The 8,592-nt window shown below is 40.3% G+C and overlaps 1 protein-coding gene across 1 annotated transcript in view; it reads left to right on the top strand.

Moving 5' to 3' along the window:
* Positions 1 to 3,611: 3,611 nt before the first annotated feature.
* SEC16B (SEC16 homolog B, endoplasmic reticulum export factor) overlaps positions 3,612 to 8,592 on the top strand; it is a 56,837-nt gene continuing 51,856 nt past the window's right edge. Inside the window, exon 1 of the mRNA XM_007117681.4 lies at positions 3,612 to 3,668. The gene's annotated coding sequence lies outside the window, so the exon portion shown is untranslated. The remainder of the gene's footprint in view (positions 3,669 to 8,592) is intronic.

The raw sequence follows: 8,592 nt of genomic DNA, 5'->3' as shown, positions 1-8,592 counted from the left end.
ACTCGGATCCAGAATTAGAACTCCTACAAATCATAATAAAAAGAAAAATAAAGCTTAACATGGGCAAAAAAAGAAAAAAAAGAAAAAAAGAGCGGTAACAGGGGCTACTCCATAAGGCTGCTGTGTGGATTACATAAAATTAATATAAGTGCTTTTTTCTGTAACAATTCAATTTCTCTTCTTTAACCCCATTTTACAGATAAGAAAACTGAGGCCCAGAGAGATTCAATTACTTACCTGACATCAATAGGGCTAGAGAGTGGCAGAGCCAGGACTTCAGCCTGACAGTGTGGCTTCAGAGCCCACACAACTAACCATTGTGGTGTACTTCCTCTGCTCAAAAACCTTTTGAGTAATCTCTCCTGGGGAGTTCAAGATGTTTTCCCGTCTCTTTTGTTTTTTTTCCTTTTTTTTTTTTCCCGTCTCTTGACTTAGTCTTGTGGTGGGTAAACATGAGATTTTTGGTCTGTTATTATAAGTAATTTAGTTTAAGGGATGGAGCTTAAAATTCTTTCAAGAAGCAACATTTGTGCTTGTTGTTTACTGCTGTGTTTTTTTTTGTTTTTTTTTTGTGGTATGCGGGCCTCCCTCTGCTGCGGCCTCTCCCGTTGCGGAGCACAGGCTCCGGACGCGCAGGCTCAGCGGCCATGGCTCACGGGCCCAGCCGCTCCGCGGGATGTGGGATCCTCCCAGAGCGGGGCGTGAACCCGGTTCTCCTGCATCGGCAGGCGCACGCGCAACCACTGCGCCACCAGGGAAGCCCCCTGCTGTGGTTTTGGTTTAGCAAAGTCTGAGCTAATTTCTTGAATCTGCTGATGATACTGCAAAGTATGTGCCTAGGCGACCCAAAAGGTATGTACTTGGGAGCATAGCAGTCATCGCATTTTCTCCTTTTTATTTAATTGTTTAGTTACATACAGACAGGTCTATAACTTTCTCAATTTACCTGAGATGTCTGAGCCACGGAAATTGCAGGTTTATGAAAATATGGATGTATGCTTTTTGCACATTTTCCTAATGTGTCTCTTTTTAAGTGAGGGAAATGTGTGGAAAATGAGACTGCTAGATGGTCTTCGGATCAGGGTCACAAGTCCCATGTAAACTAAGGCCCAGTATGGTCAATAATAGCCTGAGCAGTAGAAGTATTCTCCAATAAGAAACATTGTATTTTGAATATTCTTTCCTATCTTTTTTTGCATTGATTCCTTTTCTCACCACCCTTGAAATTACATTAAGTTTATCTTCCTCTCCTGATTTCTTGTAGCTGACATCACACATTTGGCATTTATTTACATTCTGCTTTTTATGAATTTCTATTTGTATTCTTCATTTCATCTAGTTGAGTGATTATTAACAAGATAATGGAGACTAGACTAATCATAAGACAAGATGGTAAATGCAGGTCATATTTAAATATTCTTTGCATAAAGCTAAGGAGGTGCTCTTTGCATATAAAGCAAGAATATGATAATTATAACTGCCTTCTCTAGTTATGACAAGTCAGGTTAGGTAGGATCTATTCTTAATACTTACAGCACAGTGTTGTGAGACGATCTCTGAGAGCCAGAGCCCTAAGTTCTACTGTGTGACCTTGGGCAAGTTATTTAACCTCTCTGAATCTCTAATTATTTCTATCTAAAATGATGGGTTGAATTCAAGATCCTTTAGGATAAAAAATTGTTGCCTTTACTTTGAATTATTTTTGTAGTTTAAAGTAAAAGAACAACATTTATTATAAAACAGTTCTATAATTTAGAAATTTTATCTAAATCAGGTCTTCTTCTCATTTATGTTTAAAATTGAGAGCTTCACCCATTCCAGAGTAATGAATATATACATATGATATATGCCTTCTGGTTCATACAAATATCTACTTAATTCACAGTCTTTATGGTGATGGGACATCTTGAATTTTCTATGATTGCCCCAATTAAAAAAAACTCTGTGGTGTTTCCATATAAATAATTTTACATCCAAGTACATTCATATACCTCACTTCATTTTAATTCAGAAAATGTGGCCAGTGAATACATAGTGACCTTGCCCATATTTTAATTATGTAAAATGTGTTGGTGATTTGGTCATTGATCAATAAGAGCTTATTTCCCAATTTCTGGCTCTGTTGCTGAAAGCAGGATTGACTGGTCAATTCCAACTTCCTTTTCCTCATTTGGCATTTTCCCAAATGATTCCTGAGTCACCTCTAGAGGTATAATCTGAGGCAGTATGGATTACAGCCCCGTCACAACTTCTTTGTGTGTGCAGTTGCCACGGGGCCCTCCCTCTGCACCACACATCACGGGAAGGTGTGAAGATGTGACCCACCTCTGCCATCGATCTCAAAGGAGAGGAGAGCCGTGTGAGGACTGGGCTAGAAGAGTGTTTTACATTTTGCTTTGGCATGGCTTGTCTGTTCCAGATAAGCACAAGAACATCTTCAGAATTCTGGAGTGTATTTGGAACACAAAGGAAAAAACCCAAATCTGTTTAAGATTCAGCAGAGGGCCTCAGAAGCATAAGAGCTCAGGCAAGTTACCACTTGTCAATACTTTTTACATAATAGAAACAGCTTTATTGTTTGTTCTGAATATATAAATAAAATTTTGAAAAAGATTGAAACACATGTAAAATTACAGAGAATAAAATAAAAATCATGTGGAAGCCCACCACCATAAGATATCTAATTAACACTTTTGTAAACTTACACATACTTCTCTTTAAGCACACATGCCATTCACATGCAGATAATTTTATAGGAATGGGATGTAATAAATGCTGTGAAGGCTTTAAAAAAGTTACTTCCATCCCTAGTCATTGCCCTTGTACATCCTCCCCCTCAAACAAAGGAAGTATTATTAACTGCCAGGTACATATCTTTTGTATACCTTTATCTATATAGATACACAGTCATATATAACCACATATAATCATATATATCTATGCATATATAATAGCATATGGGGTAATATTATACTTTTTCACTCAATAATATGTCATAGAAACCCCAAACAGAATAATATTATACCTTTTTTGGCTCATTAATGTTCCATAGAAATCCCTTCAAGTTAACTGATATAGCTCTAATTCATTATTTGTCATTAGATATCTGAATATTCTACAACATAAATGTCTCATAATCTATTAAAAAATATTCCTGTTCATGAGAATTCACTTTCAGTTTTCTGCCACTCCAAGCTCATAATTTTTTTTCAGCTCAAGCTCATAATTTTTTAATGAACTAAAATCTGTAATGCTGACTACAAGTCTCTAAATTTTACTTTTTCACTTTCTAATCCTGATTTTTTTTTGGTCAGTTATCAGCTTTCTGTCATGATTGTTTAGAAAGTCAACATAATATTTAGTTTCCTTTTGGAATTCTCATTTAGATACATGAAGGGGTATGTGCCTTCTTTCTGTAATTCTGTAATAAAAGAGGTAGTGAGCTCTTTTACTGAGACCTTCTCAATATGGTGGTCAGATCATGTTTCCAGCCTCAGGATCTACACACAAATCATTCCGTTGGGAAACTGTTGCTGAAGCAGAAAGGTTCTGGGCAGCTGACGTGGCATCACGCTTTACAGTGTCTGCCAGTTGTGAGTAACAGCAGGCTGTCATGTTGGGATATAGCCGAAGCAGCAGCAGCAACTCCTGATTTAGGGGCAAAAGATGTAAGTACTTATTTTCACCATTAACCAATTAACCTAAACTAAACTCAAACTGAAGAATGCTAAGAGGGAATACAATTCCCACTAGAGACCCTTCTACCAGATTCATTTGAGAAACATTTTGTCTTAACCAGAGTAGAAAGTTTCAAGCCAGCACATGGTTTTCAGCAAAAGGAAGAAACTCACAGGGTCTTGCTTGAAAAAAAAAAAACAAAAAAAACTTCAACTGTGGCTAATGCCACGTTCAAGTCCTAACTCCTTGAAGTACCTGCATACTCTGGCAGGGGCTGTTCCCTGTGGGATAGAGTGCATTGCTAATGTGCAAAAGGACATGTGATTTCAACTTATATAAAAATTTTAGGCAGGTTTGGTTATGGGAAGATGAAAGGAGGCTTAGCAGTTACAGTGTTTGTGGGAGAGGAGAGAGCCTGTTAAATATTTTAAGGTGGATTCAAGCTGGTTAAAACTGACTTAGAGGCAATGGTGGAAACTTCTGTTCTTGAGGTATATAGATGACTAGGGCATGGTGCCTGCCAACCCAATGACAAATGAAGCCCTGGCACGGATCCTTAGGTTGAGCTGCTGTTCCCAAGGCTCCCACCCTGGAAATCATGTCTTCAGTGTCTGGTATTTTCAGTTTCTAAACCATGTGTTTAGGGGTTGGTGATTTTTTTTTTTTCTTTCTGTTGAGACCTTTCACTCTCATGCTCAGCTCTTCATAAAACCTTACAAAGACCAACAGTGGTCCACCCTGAGTGTGGTTAACTTACTAACAGATATTTTTGATTGTTACCTCTATGCTGGGGACACCTAAGTGAACAAGATGGAAGGGGGTCCCTGGCCCAATGGAGTTTGCTGCCCAGCAAGAAAAACAGATGTTATGAGAGGAGGGATGGGGAGTCAGGAGACCTGGATTCGGGTCCTGGCATTGATCCCATTAACCATATGGCACTCTGGGCTTCAGTTTATGTGCTATAAAATGAATGGGTGGGAAGGATAACCCCATCAGTGATTGATTCCTCATCTAGTGTGAGTTTTTCCCTTGCTGAACAGCTTTTTACATAGCACTAAATTTGCTCCATGTCCAATTTGGGAACGGGTGTTTTATTTATGAAATAGATCTCACATGTCACCCACCAGGCTCTATCAAATGGTGATTTTTCTGTGACAGAAACTTGAAGGATCCTTCTTGGATGGGCCCACATATGATATGATATTAATAGGAGGAAAGATTGTATCTGAGAAAGATATCTTGAAGGTAGCAATTCCACACAGACTCACCTTAAATATCTATTTTCAAATGGTTACCAATTGGAACAGGTACTTTTCCAACTGCTGCTGATTTTTGAGGAGCAAAGACACAAGAGCCTGACACTAAGGAAAATGAAATTTCTTAAAATAAGTGTGACCCACAGGCTACAGCTTGAAAGAAATTAAACTGAGTCAAAAATAAGCCAGACTGTGGTTTCCAATAGAATAGAAAATACATAAAAAAAAAAGGAAGAAAAGAAAAATAATAGAAAATACCCACCACTGGGAACTGTGTGATACATCCTCAGCTTCCTGAAACCCAGCAAAATCAGCTCAGTCAGTTTTAGCTTTGGAAATTGTGGGTGTCTCATTAACATGTTTTAATAGAGTGAAGGATAAAGTCAATTTCTTTAGCATAATTAGTATGTATATTTTTTCTATCAGCCTTGACTAGCCTAGCTCACAAAATTACCCACATGGGCATTCATACATTCCTTGTTGCCTCCCTCCCTTCTCAATGGCAGAAGTGTACTTTTTAACCCCTAAGTAATCTCTTCTCTTGGGCTATGAGCTCCATCGCCCTTGGCCTTCTCTCTTTTTCGTGTGTGTGTGCATTAAAAAATTTTTTTTAAAAATTTGTTTATTTTTTTGGCCACACCACAGGGCATGGCATGTGGGATCTTAGTTCTCCTGACCAGGGATCAAACTCGTGCCCCTTGCAGTGGAAGCATGGAGTCTTAACCACTGGGCCACCAGGGAAGTCCCCGCCCACCACATCTATCACTCATTTCTGTTATTCTCCCATCTCTTTAGTTTCTCCTCTACACTGTCTTTCCACCATAGGTAAAAACATGTTCGAGTGTCTCCCATTTTATACCAACCAACCAGCCAATGAACAACCACTCATGGTCCCTCCCTACTGTCAAGTTCTTATGTAACTTGATCTCTTACTGTTTTTGTTCTCTTTACTCTTCCTCTGTCTTGACCCCTTGGCTTCCTTGATGCTGTTATGGCTCTGCCTTCTTATTCTTCATGAGCTTCTCATTCTCTGCATTTTAGCCTTAATTATTAGTTTTTTAAAAGTTTGAAGCCTGTGCTATCCCTTGCCAATCTCATTCATATCCATGATTTTAATTATGACTTGTGTGCTGATAACATGTAAATCAAAGCACATACAAATCTTCAGGAAAGAAGCAACGTATAAACAAATGAACACCACCCGCCACATGTGTGTCCCTGCAGATTTTTTTCAGGAGCTCCTGACTCATATTCACTGCCTGAGACACCCTTAAGTATATTGTCCTGCGGACAGCAGTTCAACTTGCTATGGTCCAACCAGAACTTATTTCCTCAGAAAATCTGCTTCTTCCAGTAAGATGGCACTTCAATCTTGATCAGGGACATTGCCATCTACCATCACAAGGCCAGAGCTGCGTAAATACAGTGAACCTCTAGATCCCATTTATTCTGCTTCCTTGTTTTCTCTTGAATCTGACACCTACCTCCTGCTCACTTTTTTCCTTCCACCAGTGCTTTAGTTTGGTTTGCATTGACTTTAACAAGGAGGATGATGGTGACCACCTCTTAAGGCTCGGCCTGCCTGCAGTCTGGCACTCCCCAAGATGTTCTCTACATTGTGACTTGTCTGGTTTTCTAAAATTCCAACTTGATGATGTCACTTCTGCTTTGGGTCTTTTGGAAGCCCCTTGAAGTCTTCAGCAAAAATCCAAGGCCTTCACCATTCAGTCCCAGTTTGGCCATCTGACCTCCTTTCGCCCACTCCCCTGAAAGGGCATTATCTTCCAGACTGATTGAATATGGTGGGTCATCAGAGCTTGTCCAGCTGGGCCTCCCCTCCATGCCTTTGAACTTACTGATTGCTCTTCTGGAACCACCCCCATGCCTCAGTTCACTTGACTAAGTCCTAATTATCTAACAAGGGTTAATGAGTGTTTTCCCTGCTAGGAGGACTTGCTTGAGTTGGCTGCCCTTCTGTGATCATATAATAATCTATGTAACGTTTATCACTTTTACCTAAAGTGATTAATTTATTTGCCTTTCCAGTTGATGGTGAAAACCTAAAAAACAGAATTATGTCCTTTATTTCTGTGTCCCTAATGTCTACAACAGCATGGGGCACATAGTAGTTATTCAAGAAACTATTACTGGGTGAATGAATGGGGGACAGATGACTGCCTGCAGCTGCAGGTTGATATTCTATCACCTCAGTCAACCCAATGGGAAGCACACTTCTTTCCCAGTAGTTCAAGCATAAGTTCTGGGAGTATGCTTCTTGGACATGTCCCTGGACATCTGCTAACTGCCAAATTAATCACTTTGGCCAGGGAGCTGCACGACTCTTACTATCAGGTATGAATTTTGCGTCCATTCATAGAACAAGGGATGGGGTCAGTCGCATACATGCTGTATAAACTGAGAGGGGGCAGGGAAGCTCATCAAAGGAAAACTAATGATTTATTATCAGAAGCTGGAGGATAAGATGCAGGGCAGGCAGAAATAGCACATGTTCGCCACACTGTGTGCAAACAGTCTGGGTACTGGGGAAAGCTGGGGCTACACTCTGCTCTACTTGCTGGCGGAGGCAGCTAGGACAGTCTCTTCAGTCTCAGCCCTCATCACTTCTGTCTTTATCCATTCAAGCTGCTGTGACGTGGTACCATAGACTGGCTGGCTTATAAACAACAGAAATTTGTTTCTCGCAGTTTTGGAGACTGGCAAGTCTAAGATCAAGGTGCTGGCAGACTGGGTGTCTGGTGAGGGCCTGCTTCCTGGTTCATAGACGACCATCTTCTCGCTGTGTCCTCACATGGAAGGAGGGGCACGGGATTTCTCTGGGGTCTCTTTTATAAGGGCACTAATCCCATTCATGAGGATTCTGCCCTCATGACTTAATCACCCCCCAAAGTCTCCACAAATACCATCACATTGGGGATTAGGTTTCAACATACAAATTTTGGGGGGACACAAATATTCAGTCTATAGTAAATTTTTTTGCATCCTAGGCTCCAACTACACTGAATATAAAACCCACTGATGATGTGCCGAGTGCACAGGCCCTCCTTCACCTCTGAGCCCTTATCATATCCATCCTCTTGCTGGGATCACCTTCTCTCTTGATCTCCCTTCCCTCCTTCCAGGCTAATGAACTCACATCCTTCAGGTCTCCTTTGAGACATCTTTCTTTGCTGGAAAACCTTCTCTGACTAGGTTTGGCAACTCTGCTATGTGTTTCATCTGTTTCTTACTGCCATCCTCTTAGCACTATTCATTGGTGTTGCCTGTTACCTTGTCTGCAGTAAACTCCAAGAGGATAAGGAACAATCTCACCTTGGTCACTTCCTGTGGCCTGCACTTAACACCTAAGACAATGCTTGGAACATAGTAGGCGCTCAATAAATACATGATGAGTGAAGTACTCAGTTTCTCACCCATTTCTTGGTTATTAAATAGGAACCAGGATTCTTTTGGTTTCCTTCTACATAGTCCTGGGGCTTAGCAGCTTTTTTTTTTTTTTCCTTCAAAGAAGAGTGAGTCTTGTCGTATTTCTTCCTTTTTAAAAAAAAAATATTTGCAAAAAGAAAACCAAACCAAACCAAAACAAAACCTTCCATGGGCTTCCCTGGTGGCGCAGTGGTTGAGAGTCCGCCTGTCGATG

The sequence above is a fragment of the Physeter macrocephalus genome, chromosome 4 (genome assembly GCF_002837175.3).
Source record: "Physeter macrocephalus isolate SW-GA chromosome 4, ASM283717v5, whole genome shotgun sequence".
Lineage (NCBI taxonomy): Eukaryota > Metazoa > Chordata > Mammalia > Artiodactyla > Physeteridae > Physeter > Physeter macrocephalus.
This window is presented reverse-complemented; position numbering and strand designations above follow the sequence as displayed.